Source organism: Felis catus, chromosome D3, assembly GCF_018350175.1.
Source record: "Felis catus isolate Fca126 chromosome D3, F.catus_Fca126_mat1.0, whole genome shotgun sequence".
Lineage (NCBI taxonomy): Eukaryota > Metazoa > Chordata > Mammalia > Carnivora > Felidae > Felis > Felis catus.
In genome coordinates this window covers 59363571-59389427 of record NC_058379.1, presented here as the reverse complement: position 1 = coordinate 59389427, position 25857 = coordinate 59363571, and positions in this window count along the sequence as shown.

Genomic DNA, 25857 nt, shown 5'->3' with positions numbered 1-25857 from the left:
AGCAGGCACATGGTGCGGAGAGGTGAACTGGGGAAGAGAGAAATCAGGGACAAGGAGCTGTTTTTGCTTGTGGAGAGAGGATGGAGATGGGGATGAGTATGGGAAAAGCATGCCCCCAAAAGGAGCTGGAGAGAAAGTGGAAAAGTGGGTTAGGGTTAGGGTTAATAAAATATGGAGAACAAACAGAGGGTTACTGGAGGGGTTTTGGGAGGGGGGATGGTCTAAGTGGGTAAGGGACATTAAGGAATCTATTCCTGAAATCATTGTTACACTGTATGCTAACTTGAATGTAAATTAAAAAATAATAATAATAAAAATAAATAAATAAAATATAATCATCAAAAAACTAAAAACTAAAAAATAAATAAATAAGTGTGATGAATGAATTTACAATCCATTGTCAATGAACAATAGCACATGGTTTAATAGTTCTAGAGACACTTGCAAATGTATATATATATATATACACACACACACACACACACACACACAAACATGTTTGTATTTGTGTATATACACAAATATAAAATATATATGAATGCTATATATAGGTATATATACATAAAAGGATAAATGACACATGATAAGTATTCATTCCAGTGTTTCCATATCTATACCAAATTCTATGTTCAAATGATTTTTTTTGTTTAGCCTTAATAAATAAAATAATGAAAGCTTCTGTAACAAAAAAGAAAAAAAAGAAAAAGAAAAAGAAACGGAAGGAACTTAATGTGTTCATTCATTCAACATGGGTCAGTCCTGTCTGTCTCTGCCAAGGCCAGGTGAAAAAGTCACAATCCATCTGAACTTCACTAAGTTTTTCTGTCTCTGGATCTGTCTGATACTTGTGTGTGACTCAGAAAATCACTCCACTTCCTATACCTAGCTTTCTGTTATGAATAACAAGAGTCACGGGTTAAATGGGCTATTGAAGAATAAAGAGAGTGAGTGATTAGAGCAGCTTGAGATTTCTGTGAGATTTAGGGTGTTAGCTGTTGACAAAATGGCGGGGGTATTGTAGATCAGCAGCAATCTTGAATCCTGTGGTAAGAGGGACTTTCTCAGCACTCTGCAGGATGTTTCTGTCAGTCTGGATTCTGTTCCTAAGGAAGGAAGCTGTAGGAGTCACTGGGAGGCTCTTTCTTGCTGCAGATGACATAGAACAGCAAACATGTGAGCAAGCATGTCATTTCTCTGTAGGGTGCATGGGAAATACATGGCACTGTTAAGGCTTTGCTCCCTCCAGGGGGGAAGTATTTTGTTTCTTACAATAGCTTGCCATTCATTTGGAGACAGACAGGGATGGTTACAACTGAATGCTGAAGTTGGGGAAAATGTTAGCTTAATTGTTGATACACTCCACCGTATCATCTGCTAGAGCCTAAAACTGGGGCCCACCAGAGTGTGGGGAGGGAAACATTCATGTGGGTGGGGAGGCCCGAGAAGGGGAGCATTGGGAAGGAGAGGTACACATTATGGATAAGAAGGACATTCTGGGGAGCGATATTTCTTACAGTCTAATTGCTCTATGTTTTATAGAACCTGATCATTAGGGGATCCTAGGCATGATTCCACAGAGATGTTCTTGTGAAATAAAGCAAGAGGCTATTAAACAGAAAGTTTAAATATAGCTACAGGGAGACATACTTCCTGACAACTTGACAGATGTCTTGGAGTGACGACTCCTTCCTTCATCGCTAATTACAAAATCATTTGTCTTAAGGAAAGGACAAAAGAGAAGTAATTATGAAAAACATGATTCTTAAGGGATAAAAAGATAACATCAGTTTAAAACACAGAAGCAATCATAACCACTTAGAATCATTATTAGTTTGGTGGAACCAATGACAGGTTGCTTTTTAGAAACCAGAGGGAATGGGGCTCCTGAAGCAGAGGGAAGAAAACATTCAGTTTCTTGTTATGCTAAACTTATCCCCAGACTCCAGAGACTTCTTTGATGAACAGTTCATTAAAATTTCCGACCGCAGATGAATTTGAGCTAAAATACACAAATGTTTTAATTATACATTCCTTTTTAATTACACTAATGACTTGTAATGTGTTTATGTTGGTTTAGAGTTTAATTTCTTCCCTTAGATTAGGTGGTTGACTTAAGGACTGTGCTTTTCAGTAAAATAGCATGATTCATCAATGTTTGATTATGAATTAATGCCCAAATGCAGAGGAGCTGCTGCCCTTGGAGGGACAGCTCTGCCCATGAACAATTGCCTCCCCTCTGGGACAGAGCACATCTTGCCACCTTGCACGCATAGGGGATGGGGGTTCTGAAGAAAAGGCAAGAGCTACTTCCCACTCTGGGAAGGAGTGGGTGGATGGGGAAGGAAAGGCCCCATTTGTGAAATAGATCTATTTACCAAGGGTCTCTATACATGCTGACATGAGAAGAGTCAGAGCTAGCCCATGATGAGGTTGTGAGGGGCTAGTTACACTCTTCATGTTTTTACCTTCTTCTTGGGTCTTCTTTGGAACTGTCTCATTTTGAGCCCCTCTAACTTTCTCCCCCAAAGTAACCTTTGCCAATTCCAGCATAAAGAACAAAATGTGAATAATACACACTTCACTGCTCATATGTGATTTAACGTGAATATTTATTCCTGTCCAAACTTCAATAGTTATATTTTATTTATTAAAAAATTTGTTTACTGTTTATGTATTTTTGAGAGAGACAGAGACAGAGTGTGAGTGGGGGAGGGGCAGAGAGCAAGAGAGACAAGAATCTGAAGCAGGCTCCAGGCTCCATGGTGTCAGCACAGAGCCCGATGCATGGCTCAAACTCACAGACTGCGAAATCATGACCTGAGCCAAAGTCAAACATTTAACCAACTGAGCCATACAGATGTCCCAATATTTATATTTTAAAAGGGGATTTTTAAATGGCCAGTTCTTAACTCACACTTCCCTTCTTACAAGTTTGGGGAACTACACAAACATTCATTTTCCATCATCCCTCTGCCTTACTCTAATAAGACATTCCTTTATTTTTTTTTTTCCTGCAGAGAAACCATTCCATGTGGTATGATTGAAGATCATCAAAAGCCATCAACCCTGCCCCCTTACCATCTGATGTGGCCTCATGTGACCCAAGCTAGCCAATCAGAGCATATAGTCTTCGTAGGCACAAAAGTTGGTTGGAGGTAAGCACATCAAATAAGACAGACCATGCAAAGTTCTTCCTAGGACTTTTTTTTTTTCTAAACCTGTTGTGGTGGGCAGAATAATAGCCCCCAAATAGATCCATACTCCAATCTCCACAACCTGTTAATATGTTACTTTACATGACAAAAGGAACTTTGCAGGTGGAATTAAGCTGAAAGTCTTGAAATGGGAAGATTATGGGGGGTGGATGGGTCTAATGTAATTACAGGCATTCATATAAGTGAAAGAGAATGGCAGAAGAGTTAGAGGAGATGTGACAGGAACAGCACAGAGTGATACAATTGCAAGCCAATAAATGCAGGCAGCCTCTAGAAGCAGGAAAAGCAAGAAAATCCCAAGAATCTTCAGAAAGGAATACAGCTCTGTCAACACCTTGATTTTAGCCCCACAAGATCTATTTCACATGTCTGACCTCCAGAACTACACAAGGTAATAAATTTGTGTTGTTTTAAGTCATCAGGTTCATTGTAATTTGTTATAGCAACAATAGCAAATATACATATGTCCAGGAAGGTTCTCTGTCTCAGCTAGGATCTTGATGTTCTGAAAACCATCATGTCTGTGACATGGAAAGACACTATGAAAAATACTGGAGAAAAAGACATGGATCCCTGATGATACTATTAAAGCTGCTTGGCCAGCTTGTCCTGAAACAGCATCCTATTGTACTTGCCAATTACGTGAGGCAACACGTTCTTCGCAAAATTCTGGCTTATGCTAGTTTGAGTTGTATTTCTGTTCTCTAGAAACTGAAAACCTGGGTTAGTATACTTCCTTAATATTTTTGTAGCAAGTGAAAAATGAAACATAAGCAGGTCTTTCTATTAGTTCACAGTGTTGTGGTAAAATTTTGTCTCTATACACAGTTGATACAGTTGGATTAAATCAGCAATCAGTATTTGTATTTATTGCAATTTTTATATTTTTGTTTTCTCTTCAAAAGTGCTCAGAATGTTTCAGAATATAGGGTGCATACTGGGTACTATGCTCAAGTGGAAGTAATGATGCCACATTTAACATCAAGGCAGGAGATATATTTAGGCACAGATATTTTAGATACCTGAAATTGCACCATTATAGCCTTTTCCTACTCTGACTAGATATGTAGCCACTTTGACCAACAGCATTATTTTGTCTAAGCTGCATGCAGTAGGCATTAATCAGAGAAGCCAGGTTGGAAAACATGAACACAAGACATTCAAGTCTCCTAAATGCTGAAGAAAGGGAATTTATCACAAATATAGGAGGGTGAGTATTTTAAGTGTGGAAGGATTTCCATATGAAAGGGTAGAGTTTTTTTTTTTCTTTTTTCAGTTTTTGGTTTTTGGGTTTTGATGGGGTTTTTTGTTTATTTTTTGTTTGCTTTTTGTTTTTTTGTTTTTTTTTGTTTTATTTTGTTTTTTGCAGATAGGAGACAAAATAATCAGGAGACTTTACTTAGAGCCTGGTGACATCCATAGGAGGTAACATAGGGCTTTCTTCACAATCTAGAAAAATTTGGTGTTATCTACAGGGTCTGACTCAGGGGTTCTTTTCTTGCCGTATGACAGAGTAAGTGTAGTTAAAGACAGTTGTACTTGAAATATCTAGGTTTTTAGATGGGAATCAAGGGGCCCCAGATGGGAAGTAGTCAATTGGGAGCCCAGGTGTGTGGACCACTGTTGCTCTTCTAAATATTCCTCCTCTTGTAGATGTGCTGCCATTAAAATTGGACTTATTTAGCAATGGGCTATTCCATATTCGTTTCTTACAAGAGAAATTTCCTTTTAACATATGGATAATCATCCATTTGTTAACATGCATTTGATTACAGATTTTCCTCTAGAGCAGAGGTTTTGATGGAGTTTGGAGAGATCATTCATTCAAGCAACATTTACTGAGTGGTTGTTATGAGCCTGGCTCTCTGCTGTGTGCTGGGAATATAAACAAGAATCAAAGCAAATATGCTTTCTTCCCTAAGGATTTCATGATCTAATGGGAGGTTGGCAGGAAACTTTGATCTACAATATTAGGCTGAAAAGGTTAGAGACAAATGTTTTCCTAGTTTCCAGTTTCACCAAATACAACCCCACTGTATCTTATCTGTTCTTGGAAACTTCACAGCCCATCCTTCTTGCCATTTTCTAAAACCCTTTCCTCAATTTTCATCTATCATTGTCACTTCACAGTTCATATATGCATTTCAAAATATGTGCCAATGATTATTTCATTTACTTGCCTTTGATTTATCAATAATCTAGAAAGATGAAGCAGAGGCAGCTATCACAGAAATTCAAATCCATGGGTTCCCTAACTCTCAGTTTGGAGCCCTTTCACTACGTCATGTCTGTGCAAATCAACCATAGCATGCACCTAATCATAAGGTACATGGACTTCAAACAACATGGGCCGTTCTCCAAATTCTACTGAATACAGCTCAGACAACATGACCTGGCATCCTGGGCTTTCTACAAATTTGGCTTCATTCCTTCCCAAGTTTGTTCCATCGTTCAACTACTATAATTATTTGGCCATAATTTCTAGAGAAATCTCTATGCTTTCCTAATTCCATGCCTTTGCTCATGGCTTCCTCTTCACCACAATATCCTATCACTTCCATCTTTGTGTAGTGACTTCCTAGTAAATCTTCAGTGCTTTATCAAGTCTTTCCCAATCTCAATGGCCAAAAATTTTTCTGTAGCAATTTTATTGAACTTTGCTTGTACTTCTCAAATGGATCTCATTGCATCCCACCTTCTATCAAAGGTATTTTGTTGCTGTCTTATGTCTTCTAATAGAAGGCATTAGAGATTTTAATATCTATCTGGAGATCCTGCAGTTTCTAGCACATTAAATGGGAAGCATCATTAATATCTGATCAATGACCAAATGAATTGAATTGAATTTAGGTCATCGAAAGAATAAGGAGACCAAATCAAAGCAATGTAATTACAAAACTTAGCCTTTCTGAGGTAGGCTGAGTAGGGCAGAAAGTGGAGAGTCTAAAAAAAGCCTTCAGGGGAACTAGTTAAGAGACTCAGACAGATATTCTGGATGTAAGGAGATAAAAGTATACTCTTTCTGGTAGAACTGGGACAGAAAGGAAATGAGTAAATTGTAAAGGCATTTCTATGCAAGACATGGTGTGTCATGGGGTGTTGTAAGAGATAAAGAAAGAGGTTTTACTTGGGGATTGAACATGGTAATTCCATAGACAAAATGTACAGACTGTACCTGTCAACATGTTTAGTGCTTCCTTCCTTGTTGATATAATTGCACACTTTTGTTACTTTGCTGAAAGTTCTTGGGATTATCTGCGGTACAGATATCTGATATCTAAGCTGTTGTCCCCAAGAGTGCTCCTGCTCTGTGTAGTTACCTCTGAGCTATCTAGGACCAATAAGAGAAAGCCGAGTAGGCAGAGTCCTAGGACTACCAACAGGCTTCCTAGTCACTCCACTTGGATTGATTTTGATTACTGTAGTTATCATTAGATTCTTAAAAAAAAAAAAAAAGTTTTCTGCAGTTTAAAAGTGTCTTAAAACCTTTGCTCTAGAGTAGCATAAGCAAACTGTGGCCCATTAGCTAAGAATGGCTTTTATATTTTTTAAAGTACAGTTTCAAAAACAGTAAATGAAAAATAAAAGAACTATATGCAACAAAGTCCACGCCTGGACCAGGAAAATTTAAACACTTACAATCTGGTAATTTGAAGAGTAAGTTTTCCTAGCATAAGTACTTAAAAAATAAAAATAATTTTCTAACATTTTATCCAGTTGTTGTTGATATTTGATGGCATTATTCCTCCATCCCACCTAGGCTCATTACTAGCTTTCTTCACCTACATTGGCCAGCTAGAATCCTTGAATCCTTGAACCCTGTGTTTATAGGACCAGCATCTCCCATCTCACAGTGCTTATAAACTGCTTCAGTGTTATAGCCAGAGCACTTGAAAATATTTATGCAATAAACAACTAATTTTTCAAGATAGTTATGGTTATACATATTGGGCAGAGGATATCTTAAAATTCTAAATAAAGTACCTTATTTTAGTTATATGGCATGACTTTCCAATCACAGCAGTCACCTTTTCATAGAGGTACATCAAGATAAATAGAGCAATATCCATATTTTACAGTCTATAAAATTCAAATCTTTGCTTAAAAAAAGAGTGTTTACATGCAATGCATATACCAGCTTGCAAGTTTATTTATCAACATATATTTATGCAATATGTGCATTGTAAAGTTAGGGCATCAGTTTTAGGGTCTGGGCAACTATTTACAGCCCAGATCCAAATAGAGGTGAGTGCCTATCAAAAACTTTTGTGACAGGCAGTTGTAGTTCACGAAGGAAAGTGCTACACAGGGCCAGCTCTTCACAGTATCGGCAGGGTGGCTTTTTCATCTTTGGGAGCTAAGGCTTCATTTCCTGCTCCGAGGCACTTTTTTTTCTTTCTTTTTTTAATCTCAGTTGAAACCTAGAGGTTGAGATTTTCATTCTTTTACCTTACCTCAATACTCCTACCATATATATCTTTTTAAATATAACAATTTTACTTCTATAGTGGTGCACATGTTTGATTATTTGTAAAACTTACCTTTTCAAGGAGTGTGCATATTTTAACATTTTTTGAGGTTTTTATTTATTTTTGAGAGAGACAGACAGACAGAGCAAGCAGAGGAGGGGCAGAGAGAGAGAGGGAGACACAGAATCTGAAGCAGGCTCCAGGCTCTGAGCTGTCAGCACAGAGCCCAACGCGGGGCTTGAACTCACAAGCCGTGAGATCACGACCTGAGCTGAAGTTGGATGCTCAACCCATTGAGCCACCCATGCACCCCAGGAGTGTCTATATTTTAAAAGCAGTCAGAATCTTCATGCAAGGCCATGGGAGCATAAAATATATTTAATAATATGGTAGGTTGACATTTTGAGATGGACTTATATGTTTGCCTTAGAATCATCCAAACACTCCCACTTGAGGGATACAGTGCCAGAGAAGAATACACAGAAGCAAAGAGTAGAAAAGAGCAGAGAGGTGGAAGAAATGGGGGGAAGTTGGGAAAGGGGTACCAAGTTGCAATTTTATTGGACAAAGAAGTCTAGAGAGCTAATATACAGCATGCTGACTACAGTTAATAATAATGTATTGAATTCTGGAGTTTGCTAAGAGTAGATTTCTGGTATTCTTGCCACATACATAAAAAATGGTAATTATGAGAAAAGATGGATATGTTAAGTAACTTGGCTGTAGTTATCATTTCACTATATATGTTTATGTCAAATCGTCAGGTTTTATACTTTAAATATATATGTTTTTATTGAAGAATATAAAATATCAATAACAACAACAAAAAAGAAACGGTATTGAGTCCAAGCACGTAATCATTAAATGAATGACTTTTGTACTAAGAAGAAAGTCATGAAGAAGGTAGAGATTCTGAAGGGACTGCTCTCCCTGGTAGAACTTGCATGTTTGCGGAGAGCTCATCCAGGGACTCCAGGTGAAGTTACCTGGGATGCAGGCATAGATCTATCTATCAGACTCACATGGCTTGGTTTGGGAGTGGTAACTACTTGCCCGAGATGTAGACAAATACAAAATATGGTGCATATTGTCTTTGATCCACCAGTCTGGAGACAGAACCACTCTGAGCAATTCTATGAATGTGAGGCAGAATACGTAAATTCTGTAGAACTCCAAACTCTCAGTTGCTTCAATGTACAGAGAACTCTCAGAGGTCTTCCCAAAAATGTTTCCAAAGAGTTGTGTTTCTTGAATCTCAAACATCAAAGAGCTAGGACCCTACAAGTGAGCTGTCCCTGACAGAACTTGTGGTATAGTTTGGTCCCCTGTCTCCATCCAAGCCAGGTTGGTGGGCATGGTGAGCCTTTGGGCTCAGCCAGAGCAGGAAACTCAGGGAGCAGCACTGGCCAGGGTAGCTGGATGTGTGGTTTTCCTGGCACTTGGGTGTACAGTTGGGCCCATAGAGGATGGCTTTATTGTTAGTGAGTATCTTATATTTTAGATAAATATATATTTCATTATATGCACTGACTTTTATTATACTTAATCTTTAATATCATCGAGGTAGAAATTATTAATACCATTTTTAAATGGGGAAATTGAGGCTCAGTGTTTTTAAATGTTTTGTCCCAGACTGCACAAAAATAAAGGAAAAATTGAGGAAACATATGCCAATGCTTCTACCTTAATAGTGGCCCAAAATGCAGATGTGATACTTGATCCCTATTCTCATGATAATAAAATAACAGTAGGTACAGTCACTGAGTACTTATCATTTGTCAGGCATGTGCTACGGCTTTTCTTGTGATGGTGGAAAATATCTGATTATCTCATTTATCATGAAGTATTAGCCATTGAAAATAGCTTCATGAAGTCTTGCTCTCAGACCTCTTTCCACTTTAAAAGAGATATATGGGGGAAGAAATGTGTAACCTAAAGGAATGAATGACTAACTGTGGAATTTTAGGGTTTGTAAAAGTTAATACAAGAAAACTTTTTACCTCAAAGATGCTTTTACAAATCATTTTTTTATTCCATATTCTACCAAATCATGGGGTTGGTTTTTGATCCCCAATTTTAGCTGCAGTGACCTAAAGTCAAAAGCAGAGGTTTTGGTAAAGAAGAGGTTTGGTAGATACAAGTTCTTGAAAAGAACTTGGTTGGTTTGATAGACTCCAATTGCCCAAATACAGTTATCATAATGTCTAAAATTTCACTATTGTAAATTAAGTTCTTGGACTCCCCAATTAATTGTATCTCAAAATCCAAATATTCTGAATGTTAGATATCATCAATTATGCTATGGTGTGAATGAGCTTATTGTTTATTGGTTCTGAAAGTTAGTTGAAAGACTTCTCCACCAAGGTGTAAAAAGCAACAACAAAAATGTAGTTGACTGAGATCTTTAAACAAGTCCTCAGAGGGAAGGCTTATAGAACTACAGTGGCCTGCATGATGAATCATGGAAACAATGGCACAGTAAAGAGTGATGTAGATGAAGGAGGTTCCAGATGTTTAGACCTAAACTGATAGGTCATAGGCAGGGGTAAAGGAGGACAGAGCACAGAGCCCACTGCCATGAAACCTAGGTTTAAGCTAGGTTTAAGCTCTGTTTCTTCAATTCTAAAGGGAGAAAGAGGTAATGATTTGGAGGGAGGGGAGATTATTGTGTGGATGAGATCAGATATTGGGTGGGGAAGTCATTTGAGGACAGTGAAGTACTCTACAGATATTTGAAGGTGTCATTGAATGATGAGGACCAGTGAGAGTGTTCATATGGTGACAAAGCTGTGAGACTTTAACATAGTCTTAGTCTTAGGGAGAGAAACAGCAGGTAACTTGAGAAATGATGCTGGACAGTTTATGGATTAAATTTTCCATACTGGTATGAACTCACACAAATCACATATTGGTAGCCCCCAGAAAAGCAGTACAGGGCAACAGAAGTATGATATTCAACCCCTGGAAGCATTGGGCACCCATTGCCTGTGTACTAAGTGTTTATAAATGACAATTCTAATCTTTAAGGTGATTTCACTAAACTCCAGCTTCAAGGTGACTGCTGTTTGGAATACATGACTTGAAAAAAATGATTAGGGAACCATAGTCACTGAAAAGATTCCTCTTTTCCTTCCATAATGTGACTGTATTGGGTGAAGAGGTAGGAAACCTAGTTTTAAGACATTCCAGATGCTGATTTTGAGTCAGGACCTGTGCTAGTGGTAGATATTGTGTCCGTAGAGGCAAGAAATCCAGCTGAAAATTAACCATTATTCTGAATATGCAGCAACTTGTCCACTAAATAGACTCAAAACAAATGTCTTATATGATTAAATGAAGGCCAACTTTAATTCATGCTTTTGAATTCGTTTTCAGTATTAAAGCCAGCATCACTTTATATCTTTTTTGTTGTTGTTGTTATAGATTCTTCCCCATTTCTTGGGTCTACTGCAATGTGTTGGCAGGTTGACTTGTGTGGTCAGTAGATGAGCTGACCTCTTGACTATTTTCCCTGACTCACAGGCATCACTGGGCAAAGGATATGCCATTCATGTTGGGCTGATCTACGGCCTCCGTTGTCTTCTAATAAACACCCAGGACTCAGAAATCTCAGATTTGCATTCTCCAGCCAAATTGTAATGCTATTTACTGCAAGTGCAGCCTCAGGAGGTGGGGGATTTTAGGTTTAAGTATGCCCAGATGAATATGCTGAGTGGCATATTCTAGTACATAAAGAATGATATCCAAGTGTCTGTGTTGCTCAAAAATTCAATTTAAATTAAATTACATTCCTCCCTACCCCCAATCCACCATCGCACACTCATGTCTACAGTCCAGAAAGCAGCCACACTTGAAATAGCAGCAAATAAAATTGGAGACACAATCAAAGTTTCAGGTCTTGAGAAGAGTCAGGCATATGGGACCATGAACTAGAAATTGTTCTCATCTGTTTAATTGGCAGATGCCAGGGACCATTTAATACCTAGGTCTGTATTGAAATGCTTGAAATAAACCTTTGAAAAGAAATAATGCTTTACATAATGCCAACCTCTCTCTATGTCTTTACCTGCTACAGATATGGCTGCATCAGGGCTGATAGTCCCCTTTTCCTCTCTGGGTCTAGGCCATGGTTCCTGACACCAAGCTCAGACTAAGAGGAAATGATACAGAGGCCAGGGAGCATTTTTGTTCTCCATGTATTTCCCCATCAGAGATTCTCTCTTCTCTTTTAGTAGATTCATTTTCTCTTCTCAGAGTCCAGGGCCCAGGTTATTGCCTGCTAAGTACCTAGCTACCCACCTCATATTTTCCCTTTTGTGTTTTTTTTATTCTCCTTTCTCCATCCTAACTGATCAATGCCCTTGTCAATTCTTTCAAAGAAAGTCCTTCAAGCTAACCACAACCAGGTGATTTGTCTCGGATAAAGTTCTCTCTGTTCACCACCAACACATTTCTTCTTTAATTCTGACTTGTTAGAAAGGTTTGAATCCAAAGATTGGATATTCAGAAACTTGACTGGAGTCCATAGAGAAGTTCTTGAGCCAATGGAACCTTTTATGACTCTCTGATCATTCTCTGTATGTTCTCTCATAGTCAAAAAAGCCAATTCTGGCCCTAAATGAATATAACTAGTCAAGTGAGTGGTGAAAAATTAATCTGGGTTTAAACATCAGTGTCATCTCCACATCTTAAAACTAGACTGTGGGATAGAATGGGCAGTAGATGTGTGGAGAGCACTTTGCATAATGTAAAACTAGAGATGCGTTAGAATGTAAAGCTTATGAGCTTGGCTCTTCACACCAGCTACCAGGGTTGTAATCTCAGCTCTGTAACTTCCTAGCTATATGACCTTGTGCAGGCTTTTATCTCTTTTTGTTTCTGTTTCTTCTTATGCAAAATAGGAAATAATGGCTCTTTCCTGACAGCGTTGTGTTACATGAGTTGTACTTGCCCAGTGCTCAGAACAGTGACCCAACTGATGATAAATACTTCGACTTAGCTTTTTTTAATCAATAAAGACTGAAGTCCAGTGGTTTTGGCATCAGATACACTATGGCATGTGCCTTGACTCTGTCATCTATGGTACCCTGAACAAGTTATTATCCTTCCTATGCCTCAGTTTCCTCATCTGTAAAAAAAAGCAGTAATAATGATATTCACCACCTCTACAGAGAATTTGTGATGATTAAATGATATAATTACTCTACATTGCTTAGTGCAGTGTCTAGCACAGATTATACACACAGTAAGAGTAGTCACATCTAGACTGATGTCGCACAGTGAACCTAGTTCTTGTCCTTAGGGCAGTCAGCAAGCTGTCTTCCACTTATGTGGTTATTCTCATAAAGACCTGTGGCAATGACACATTCAGTCCAGCTCAAATGCGTCCTTTTCTGTAGCTTGCTTGACCAAACATCCCTGGTTTCCCTTCATTCTGGTTGTGAATATTCCACACCAATTTCTGGTGCACTTGTTTGCATATAGATTATCTCTCCTGGAAGGAAGAGACCATCATACACACTCCCCGCCCCCCACCTCCACAATTTGGCAGAATATCCTGTAACAAAGTAGGTAGATATTAGCCCTTTAAATTCTCCCTTGGATGTCATCAATTTTCTTCCTCCATAGCTGTTTATTCTGCTACTGTTTCAGTGGCATGCTCTAAACATGATTAACAGTCTTTCCCTTTAGTTACGGGCACAGTAAGTTCTTAGTGGGGCATGGAAAAGGCACATGGGAAAGAAAGGTAGGCTCCTTTAGATACCTCAATCTTTTTTCTTTTTTTTTTAATCAGGTAGCCTGAACCTGAAGTTCAAAAGCTGGCTTAAGTCCCAGGACAGAGCTGAGTCCCCAGGGTCTGTGCTTTTGCCAGTGAAATTCTCCATGGATCTGATCAGTCTTGACACTTATTTCTTCTCTCTGCCTCAAAATGACTGATTTCTTCAGGAAATGGATGTCTGTAAAAGTTAGAACAAAATGTCTAATAACCAGTTCAAATATTGCTAAGGGAATATTTTGACTTCTTCAATTTACTGAAATCTCTTAAGGCTAGTTCTTGCCTGAAACATTTATTCCTGCACCGTATGTGTTTTCCCCCCAAATTTGGAACTCTGTCATCACTGTAGTCTGAAAGTCTTTGTAATTTCTCCAGTTGCTGCAGTCCAACAGTGATGGTTTTTGTTGGATAAACTCAAACTTCTTCAGAATTCAAGTACCATAGATCTATGCACCCATGGTTAACAAATGTATTCTTGGTGTCAGCATGGGAAGATGATTCTATTTGAGGGATAGGTGGAGATGGCACCGTAATGAGTTTCTTACAGAGGTTACCGAACAAAACCCAAGTGTAATCTATGATCCCATGAAGTTCAGTCTTAGCATGTGTTGGATTCAATGAAATACAACTCAACAGCCAAGAGTAATTTTAATGTGATTTCTGTCTTTAATTACAATTTTCAAAGACCATAAAAGAGGTTCCCAATAACAATCCATAGCAATATTTTATAAAACTCCTTCAGCTCTAATTTTGCTATAAGATAAAGTGGCATAAATAGATATAAATGTTAGTTAGAGGGGTAGAAAACCTATAAAGGCAGATATAAAATTTTTCCTGTTGTGTGGGGACACAGAGGAGGGTTAGAGGTAAACCTGATAATATTGGTCACATTCCCCAATTAGCATAGCATTATCATTTTACTTTGCATTACTCACAGAATACTCCCCCAACATGTACAAATGCTGCACACACTCCAGAGGAGAATATCATCCAAACTAGTAAGTCATTACTGATTGATTGGTTTAGGGAGCAAGTGGAAGGCGAGTCCTCTATGGTTGTTTTACTGTATGAATGTGATCACACAGCATGATCAATACACCTAAGAGGGTAAATGAGGTATTTATTCATTCATCAATTTATTTTTACTCATTCATTCATCCTTTAGGAAATTCCATTAGACATTTACCAGAAGCCAGAAACTTTCTAGGCGCTGGGATATAGTGCTGGACAAAAGAACAAAGATCCTGCCCCCAAGAAGCCTACATTTGTTGGGAGAAAGTGTGACAATAAACAGATAAAATGTAAGGAAATGCTGTGAAAAGCAGGGTAAATGGACGCAGAGAGAAGGGGCTGCTGTTTTACACAGGTGTCAGGGAAATTTTCTCTAAAGAAGTAACAGAGTCTCTGTGCAAGGGCCAGAATAAAGAGAGAAATGGGGTTGGTGGCAAGATAAACGGGTTGTGGGGAGGCACCAACAAGCCAGCATTGTTTTTTAATACCTTCATTCCATTTATGAATGGAATGCTTTTTTGATCTTTTTCTTTCTTCTTTTATTTTTTTTTTTCCTTAAGAAATCCTGTGCTTCTTGAAATGTGAAATAGGTGAAGGAAAATACAGTTCGGGACCATTAATTGTGCTTTCTTATTGAGTATATAAATTTGATGTCAAACGGGCCTGGCTGAATGGTATATATTTATTTCAAAAATATCATTTCTGTGAGGCATTGCTGCATCATCCTATTGATTTAGGGATTGGTGTGATTGTGCCTGATGCTTTTATGAAAGGCAGGCTATTAACAAACTAAATTGAAAAACTAGTGAGTCTGCCTTTCCGGGCCCAATCCGGCATGCTGCCCATGTGAGGCTTAAATGGGAAAATACTGTAAAAAGACTTATTTTAATGCGACAGACTCCTCATTGCAATCCATAAACCTTATTTGCTGTGAAGAAAAAAAAAATCCTACAAGATAGAATTCTCATGCTCCGGCAGAAATCTCCCTCTGGTTTCTCTCCCATCCATGGCAACATTAATCTTTTCATTTCAGAAGCTGACTCTCTTTGACCTTGTTGGACATTAGGATTAAAATCTTCTGTAAAACAAGGTAGCTTTAAGAGAGTCAGAGAAACCTTGGGTGCTAATGCATAAAACCCCTGGAGGTGTCCAGGGTTTGAAGTTTCTCCCCAATTCCTGCTGTGGGCTGGATGATTAAACCTAGGGTGTGAAAGCTGAAAGTTATTAGATTTTACCTAGTGTGTCTTTTTTGTTTTGCAGATAGAAACTGAGGCACAGGTAAGGGGTAACACTTATTCACTATCACATAACCAAACTAATAGCAGAACTTATGTCTCAGAGCTCTTTCCAATCAGTCTCACTGCTTCATATTCCACTTTCCTATGGTCCCTGTCTCATGGAAGATGATCCAAGTGATTGTTTAAAAAGAGTTTGGAATCATAAATACAGCAAAATGGTTATGTGAACTCACAGGAAATGTACTTGGATTTTCAAGAGTGTAAAAAGGGTGATTGGTGGCTCTTCTCACCTGCAGCATTGTGGGCCTGTCTCCCAGCTCTGTTTCTCTGATATCAAATGACTTTGATGTTATCTGACACAACAGGGGGGTTACTGTGAAAGGAGGCAATGCCGCTGAACAGTTTTCAGTCATTACAAAGATTATGCAATGGGGCACCACTTTTTATGATGGAGCTAAAACTTAGATATTACATGGTGTTATCTTTTTAAAAATCTGTATTAGAGGAAATAGTCACTCCACAGATGTGTACTGAAAACCTGGTATGTTCTCAAGCCTTCATCACACTACTCATTAAGTTACAAAAGAAAGAGATAATGTGGTCTCTGCATCCTGCTCTAAGGGCCCCGTGCTCAGCTGGAGGAGGAGGTGAAGGACCCAACTCCTGGGGAGCAGATGAGTCTGGCTGTGTGCCTCCTGGTCTGGGAGCTGGAAAAGACCAGAGAGAAAGAAATGATGAAAAGAACGGCATGGAACCTCTCTCATGGATGGGTTTATGTAACTCCCTCTGCAGTCCTCTGCTTAAGGATGATCTGGGACTGAAGTAAGAGTCTATGTAAAACTGCCAAGAATAAAACTAGCACCATAGTTAGAATGTGGCATGTGGTGGTCAGTTAGGCCAACGTTGTTCCTCTCTTCCTTTCTCCCTCCTTCCCTTTTTCCCTCCCTCCTTTCTTTCCTTCCTTCCTTCCTTCCTTCCTTCCTTCCTTCCTTCCTTCCTTCCTTCCTTCCTTCCTTCCTTCCTTCTTCTTTCCTTCTTCCCTCCCCCCTCCATCCTTTCCTTTCTACTTTATTTCTTCTCCTCCCCTTCCCTCCCTCTTCTTTCCTTTATTTCTGCATACTTGACAATAGTGTGTACGACATCACTCCTGGGAATAGATGTCTCCATGAAAGAGAGGTATTCCAAAGGCAGCATGGAAATCTTTTTCTTTACATTAGGAGACTTACATCCTTCCTGGAAAAAAATGAAAGAAGTGCAGTAAATGGCAACTCTTCCCTAAAGACAAACACATTCTGGAGATTGCCTGTGCTCAATTTCTCATTCTTCAGAAGTTGGGGTGACCTTAGGCTTCCCTGCTGTGTGTGACCCTGGCCGGGTGGATATGTTTTGGGGATGTGCAGTGAGAAGTATATGCTGGTCCATTACCCTGCATTTTGTTATACTTTGAACTTACACTTCATTAAAGCAGAAAACTCTCTGAGTTTCTCTCATATCCCCTCATAGAGTCTTTATTTTACCCACTCCCAATGCATCCTCCCTTTCTACTTTGTGTCCTCTTTTCCTACCTCCTGCAACACACACTCATTTCTACTTGCTAGAATCTCAAGCGACTTCCAACTAGACAAAAAGAAATCCTGTTTCTATGCACAGACAGCCTTCAGACTGATGGCCCCATTACATTAGCATACAATAAAAGCCAGCAGGGGGTGCATTGCCATGCTGTTATCCTGGGTCTCTGTGCCTCAGGGGGCTGGGAAGGTTCCCAGGGTGCAGCTCTTCTCTCTGGTAATGAGGCAATTGCACACTTTGGTGACAGCTCCTCAGCCTCAGTGGAAGCTGTAGTCTTAGTGAAGGGAGAGGGGAAAGGTCAGCACCGTGTATCCTATGATCTGATATGGGCTTCCTGGTTTCTCTAGCCTCCTTAATGTCTCTTCCACTGACCTAAGAACGGCTTAAAATTCCTAACTTTTGCCTCCATAACAAGTTAGGCAGTTTTTATTGTAGGAAACACTATTTCTAGCACTTTCTCATTAAAAATATAGAGGGTGGTTGGGGCACCTGGGTGGCTCAGTCGGTTAAACATCTCACTTTGGCTCAGGTCATGATCTCATGGTCTGAGCTCTGTGTCAAGCTCTGTGCTAACAGCTCAGAGCCTGGAGCCTCCTTTGGATTCTGTATCTCCCTCTCTCTCTGCCTCTCCTGCACTCATGCTGTCTCTCTCTCTCTCATAAATAAACTTAAAAAAATAAAATATAATGAAAAATAAATAATATAGATGGTAGTTAATTATGCACTTACAGTGCTCCACCTTGCCAACTCTCTATGAGAAGATGGGGAACTCAGGTTATAGGAGAAGAAAAATAGGGTTCCATCTTTGGCCATGAGAACAGCTTTTCAAACTAATAGTACAATACATTGCCAATGTTCCCCCCGGGTTGTTCGAACACCTGGCATTGCTTGCTGAAGCCAGGACTTCAACACCCAGAGTTCACTCCTGGACCCATGTTGGGACACAAACGTAAACTCTATCTGGGCCATGAGCTCAGGTGGGCCCCTTCCACCAACACTGGGGACCTATGGCTGCATCCACTCCAGCCTTCACTAGTATGGAGACACCACAGCCACCAGGCTTGGCAAATGGTGATTAACTACTTCTTTGTTTAAACTTGTGATAAAAGAGTGTATGGAGGAGGGAAACTGAATGCAACACATACAAACCCTTGTCCCTCTCAGCTCTCATTGCCTCTACTTTTCAAGAACCCAGAGAAAACAGAGCAGAGGGCAAGTTGCAGTTCCTCCCTATATGATACTGCCATTGTTTTCTCTCCAGAGAGGCAGTGGACAGAAATTAGCAGGTTAATAGCCCACAGAAAGGGACTGTCAACCCCATCTAGGATTGAGACAATTGATATGCAGGCCCCTTTGTGATAAAATGTAATATAACTGTATTCCACTTCAAGTGCCTTGCCTTCTGTCCCACAGTCAATTCTGGTCTGAATCCATTCTCCCCAGACATACAGATTCCCTGAGGCCATGTAGTCTTAACAGCCTCCTCTTTATGAGAAGTCACTGACCGCTGGATTACAAATCACTACTTAATATGATATTAATGCTCCCCAATCGACCAACTTCTAACCAGAGGAAAAGAATGTGTAAATAAAAGCAGAGAAGATTGTGGTTGGATAAGGTAGATGTCCCTGACCACAGATGGGGATCAGGTCCTGAGGAGGACAACCAAGGTAAGGCATAAGGTCCCTGCTTTCAGACATCCTCAAGAGGAAAACTGATCATCATGTGTGCAGGCTGTTTTTTTTTTTTTTTCTCCATAAGAGCCCAAGTCAGGCATCTTGAGGGTTTCATCATCTTGCGGCCCTCCCTCATGAATCTGTCCCTCCATTGGTCCTAGAGGGTGACTTTTGATAGTTACAGTGCTTTCTTTAGTGTTTTTAAAAAATTATTCTTAAATCCATCTCCTCTTACCAAGGGTGCTTGAGGGTCTGACCAGTGCAGCCTTATACCTGAACAATCACAGTAACTTTTCACAGGATTCCCTACCTTCTAACCACAGTCCATATCGCTGCCAGATCAATGTTCCTACCAGAGCACTCTAGAGACTTCCTTCCTTAACACACATACCTGATCCCTGTGTGATCAGCAGGGAGATGAAGTCCAAATTCCTGGGCTAGGCATTCAAGGCCATGTGCCATATAGCCTCAACTTTATTGTCTTTATTCTCTTAATATGTTCCTGATTAGGCACCACTAAGGGGTCCCACCTCATACTGTACACCTGGTATTCCCTTTACTTTTGTGCAGCATTTCATAGTAAGAGAGAGAAGATATGATATAGGAGAATAACCACTAGGTCAGTGTTGGAAAGATGAATTTGAATACTATTTCTGCTACTTCCTTGCTCTGTAACATTTTCTTAATTATTTAATATTTTTCTCAGGCTGCTTCCTCAATTTTAAGAGTGGGTAATAATTCCTTTGTTATTTGATTTTGGTGTGGATTCAGAAGCTAATTAATATAAAGTGTATGGTACACAGTAGGGGCTTCATACGTTGTATTTACAATTCTCCTTTCACTCTTTTATGCCCCTTCTTACACAGCCAACCGATCCTTGAGGGCCCTGTTTGGATTTTACTCACTCCGTGGAACTCTCTGATAGCGCTAACTCTCTTTGGCTTTTTTTTTTCTGAAATCTTTTAGTCTATTTTAAAAAACACTTACTGGGCAGTTTTCTGTATTAATTACCTTTTCATGGGCATACAGTCTGTATATCCAACAGGGCTGAGAGTGACTTTCTCCTGCCTCTGTCTTCCCTCCTACCCTGCTTATGGGAGCTATACTGCATTGGTTCTTGAACCAGTGATTCAGGTTCAAGGTGATTCAGGAAATTCTTAAAATGTTCTGACCTTCCATGCAGTAATTGCTTTTCCTGTTAATATGACCCAGATGTCCCTAGTATTTTCAGATAAGCTTCCCGCAACCATAACCTTACCTTGTCAAACCACAGGTGACACCAGATGCTCCCCAATTCATTTCTTCCTTTCTCAAAGGTTCTTGTTTTCAATCCATTTAAACTTGAATTTTCAAATTCAGTATCCCCCAGTTCTTGCTAATATGCTTGAGTCAAAGTTCATATGTATGAATCTTTGTTCTGGGCACCTACCGGGTAAGCCAGATGTTGTGCAAGAATAAAGTCCAGCCTGTGAAGCCCAGCTTGAAGATCTGGGCTGTGCTGCCTAGGAAGACATCTCTCCCAGAGACTGTCCCAGTGTTCAAAGATCAGCAGCTATTTGAAACCCTTATTTCTGCATCTTACCATTTGTGTATATCCCTTTTGTGCCATACTAAGTCCTTCATGCTGTCTATTATCTACACTGGAAAGAAAGGATGTAACCACCTTGAGTGCTAAACCCCACTCTTTACCAGCCTGCCTCTAACGCTGTTTGCCACGCAGATCTAGTCACAGGTGCCACTCCCCAGTTAGGGTGAGTGAGCTGTGTGCTGCTAACCACCTAATCCAAGACATGAGGTGACACATTCTACAGAGTGGCATATCACAGTGTCTCTACCCCTACCCAAGAACTTTTGCATTGCCAGACATCGATGGAAGGATTTCTAAACAGAGATAGTCTGATGCCTAGACTAATTGAGCAAAATGATTTAATCGAAGACCCAAGCATGCAATTATAAACTCATGTTGGCTTGGTGAGCCTGGATTGTCAGAGGTGGCTTTGTGGCAGGCAGGCAGGTGGACAGTCCTTGGATCCCGAACGAGAGAACACAAGGCTCACGCCCGCCCCTGACATTCACTGTTCTGTGACCTTGGGAAAGTCACTTATCCTTGTGAGGATTAATGAGTTAATCACAGGAGAACCACTTTGAGATCATTGGCTGACAGGTGCTGTATAAGTACAAAGTATTATTATGAAAATGTCACTGTGCTAGCTGCATTTGCTCTTGAGGGCACAAAGGCAGGAATGACAGCCCTGGGTGAGTGGATAAGGATTATGTAAAACAAAGAAGAGTTCTGCCATGGAAAGTTCTGTCTGCTAACACTACTCCTCTTCATCTCTACCCCCAGTCAACAATCTTCTGGCTTATCTCTGGACAAAGGCAAGTTATATTTTTCTAAAATAAACTGTGCAAAACAATTCTAGCCAGAGGCTCTATATCCATAGATCTTCCTGGTCCTTAGGATAGCCTTGGAAGTAGAGGCCAGAAAAACTTTTTTTAACATCTTCAACACCTCCATATTTCCCCCCCAAAACTCAGAAACTTTCCTCTGACTTTTCCCACTTATAAACAGAAGTAAAATATAGAGATTGGTAAGGTTGGGTCTCAAACTATAATGGTCAAAATTCAAACTCTGTCTGTCAACAATATCTTCCATTGTCTGTTTTTCATTTTTAGTTTATCTTTATTCCTGAAAAAGTTTTTTGAAGAAAAAAGATATTGCTTATGAAAAATCCTAACACATAGTAGATACTCAACAAAATTGATGAATGAGTAATTTGTATTCAGTCTGCCTGGGTATCAAAATTCCAAAGCGTATCAAAAAAATCAACAGTTATTGAGTGCTAATTCATTGTGATGCTCCCCTAAAAGAGTATCTTGTGTTTTAGGGGAAACATGATTCAAAAAAATTATGAAACATGCTGAACCCTGAAGCATGTGGGAACACTTACCTGAGGGAAAGGCATACCTCTCTTAGGGGGAGGGTTTGATGGTGAAAAGATATTATCAGTGACAACACTGGCAGCATACAGGTAGTTGAAGAAAGAGGAAAAAAGTCAGGGGACAAGACCTACAGCAAATATGGATTCAGAAAGGGCTTCTGTGCACAGGAAACCAGGTGAGATTTAAGAGGAGATAAAAGGTGGATTGGGCTATGCCCATGTGTCTACCGATTACCAGGAGGATTGCTTCTAACCGAGGAGAAGTAGAGGGACCCCCACTGGTCTTTCAAAAAGCCCCAGTTGTAAGCTAGGGAGTTAGAGGGAATTTTTAAGTAGTTGATGTTTTTTTGTTCTTGTTTGTTGTTGTTTTCTTAAAATGAGTATATTCTGGGCTCCCTAAAAGGGACAAAAGCACCCAGAGGAATCGCTGCCTGGAATTGCATATTCCTCGCTTCAAAACTCCTAGAAAACTGAAGTCAGTTCCCGCCTGAAAAGAAGGTCCAGTTCCAAGGAGGTGGATGGAATCCTCTCCTTGTTAATTGGCTGTTACCACAGTAGGTTCAGCTTGTGGAAGATCAGACCTTAGTGGGGCACAGGGAGAGGGCAGGCTGCACAGCATTGGAGAGCCACAAGGCTGGCTGCTGAGATTTTACACTCAGAACCTGATTGTTACCTGTGCAAGCTGTAGGTAGGACAGAGAAGTTCTTCATTAAGAGCTGTGTGTGATCAGTTGCTCTTATCTTATTTTTTTTAATTATTGCCTTAGCATTGTTATTCTCTATGTAACTTTCCTTGGGAGCATGTTAAGGCTTTCTCACAGAGAGAGACAACTACATGAATGGATAGTGAGACAGAAAAATATCCTTCTTTTGTGAAATAGGTGTCATCATCTCTTTGTTGAACTCCCTCTACATCCTCTTTCTTCTCCTCTGTCAACTAGGTGAATTCTCTGTTGACCTGAGTTCCACACAAACCTCTAGGACACTTGTCTATTTCAAGCAATCTTCCTCTTCAAAAGAATTCCTTCGTCATTATCCATCTGGGCCTCATGTCCTCAAAACTGCACTGTTTGATTAACTAACTTTATCAACTGATCTTTCCTAGGATATTAACAATCATTAATATATAACCTTCCTCATAGCAATTTTATTTTTAAAAAAAATCACATCAATGTGTTTCTTAAAGGGGAATACAATGTGGAAATGTTAGAAGCCCATGGACAGCCAGTAAAGCAGATATTTATGGTAGATATAGCCACTAACCTTGACTTCTTGGAAACCATTATTGATAGAGAGACCACATTGGCAGGTACATACCCTGAAAACTTTATAACCAACCCTCTTAGTTTACAGATATAGACTGAGTGCCAAGTTAAATGGCACTTGGAGACCACACAGCTGATCAGTAACAGAGTCAGAACTCAAGTCCAAGTTCTGAATCTGAATAGAACTATATCCACAGCACCATGTTGTTCTATAAATCCCATTCTGTACCTGCTTTGCTGTGAGACCTTGCACAGAAAATGCTCAGTCTCTGGGTTTCTGTTTTGCACCCTGTAAAGTAGGAGTTGGATTAATGGGTCTTTGAAAGGAGGGGTCTTTCAGCTTTTCAAGTATTCTTATTCTTGTATTTGGAATCACACATGTGCATTTTACATTCATCTACATATATAGAGCCTGGGGAATTTGACTTTATCATTTCTTCAAGTTTCCCTATGCCATGATGCTTCACTACTGGTATAATGATCTTTAGCATGTCAATGATTCAAATACAAGGACATTTTCTTGGGCCTTCATTGTTTCAGAGTGAAATTGAAAGAGGGAATCCAGCTGTTTATATGCAATATGCAGCAATTATGAAGTTCATTTCCAGAAGACACTGTAACCATGGCAACCTGTAATTCTGGAAGAATAGAGACAGGCTGTAGACTGACTTCCAGTGGGGCCAACTTTTAACCAGAGATGGCTCAGGAAATGCTGATGAGGAGCCTGAGCTGTTTACTTTAAGTTAGAAGCAGTTTTTGAAAGTCAGACTTCCTTAATCCATAACTTCAGTCCTTCTTTAAAGTTCAGTAATCGGTGAAACTCAAATTTCTAGATTTGCCCGAGTCTGCCCTAGAGGGCTAAATAGTTCAAATGAAACAAGAGCCAGAATTGTATTGATGTTTATTTCATAGCTCCTTAAACGCAAAACTCAAAGTCATAACATCAAACTGACTGAACTAAGCGTGTGTTGCAGGAACCTCAGAAAGTTCAGATGAGAACCAGAGAACCCAGTCTCTTGATATACAGTGTTTCTGAGCACACACTGACTACTTTGATATTTCAAAAAAAATCAGATAAGACTCATGTTAGAATGGATGATTTTATGATATTTGGACCCCAACAGGCCAGAAGGGAAGCAGAAGTTGCCAGAGGGGTGGAGGTGCAGTGGGGTGGGCAGCACAAAGGGCAGAGGTATGGTCATTCTGAGTCAGAAATTATTTAAAACAATTTGGTCAGGTTACTGAGTTGATTTTCCTCTCTTTACCTCATGTGTATCACCTTTAACAAATAGTGTGATTTTCTGGATACTCAGAAAGGGAATGGGACAATGGGCAGCTAAGGGTCAAAACTTAAATACACACAACTCTGGACTACACCCTGGGACATTCATGGAGATGAAATACTAAATGACTGCAAGCTGCAAAGGCATAGGAATTGGATTTCTGCTATTTCTGCCTCTTTCGAATCTGTCTTTGATCCCTGCTGGCAGCACGCTGGGCATGTGTGAATACCACAGCTCATAGATACTGTACCTACCAGGAAAGTGAAAGGAAGCCTGGGCCTAACAGCTGCAAGTTTTCCTCTGTGAAATTCCCAGGGGACTTAAATTCAGGGGTGCACTCTGAATAGGTTGAGATGTACGCCTTCTGGTTGAGGGCATTACTTTTCATTCATTTGCCTGATTGATGAGCAGTCTTGCACGCATCTGAAGCCCCAGACAGACACGTATGTATAGTGCCCAGGATGAGTTTACTGTCACTCTAGGGTCAGCAAGTAGACTTGAGAGACAACCAGATAGGCTATCCGGAAAGAGATTTGTGTCAAGATGTAGGTTAGTGATAGGAGCTAAATACATATAAGGATTTTCAAGCAGATCTTTAGCAACTGCAGAGTATACCACCTGTAAGCAAAAGGAAGACCTCCCATAATGACACTTAGGCTCCTGGCTCGCATCTCTGCCCTTGTGTAGACTCCTGCCAGCTACAACAGTATTCGCCGAGAGTCCTGTGCTCATTCTGCTCTGACGTGGCTCTTCCTTCCGTGCCAGCCTGCTCTTGTACCATCTTCTAAGTCCTGACTCTGAATCTAAAACTAGATCTGCCCTGCAGAGGCTCATGGAAGGAATCACAGATTTTGGAAGCTGAGAATCCTGGCTTTGCCCCTAACCTTCCAGATCCAAAACCATTTAACTAACGGTTCTACATTATCTGTAAAGGGCTAATCATGAAACACTACTTGTACAATTATTGTACATAATATGCTGAGCATGGTGGCTAACAGGGGACAGGTCTTCACTAATGGCAATGACATGTATCTAACCCCTGTTGAGATAAGAATTCATAGGAGCTATTGAAAACTGCCTCCACTACATGGCTGAAGAAAGACAAAGTCAGGAGCCCAGAAAACAAGACACAGAAAGTGAGGTCCAGGGATAGGGTAATACCAATCTCTGAAAGATTGGGGAGTAGATGTAATTCCTTCACATACAGAAGAAGAACATATAGCAAGCATGGTTTAATAAAAAGAACACAGCTTTGGGCTTAGAAGGCTGGACTTAAATGTGAGTTAGAAGAACAGGGATGATAATGTTGTCTGCCTCCTGCTGGTATGTCCTGGAGCAGGTCCATTAGGCCCAGTGGTCAATTGAATGTTCTCTGCACAGGCAAGCTGGTGGGATGATCAGGCAGATTTTGAAG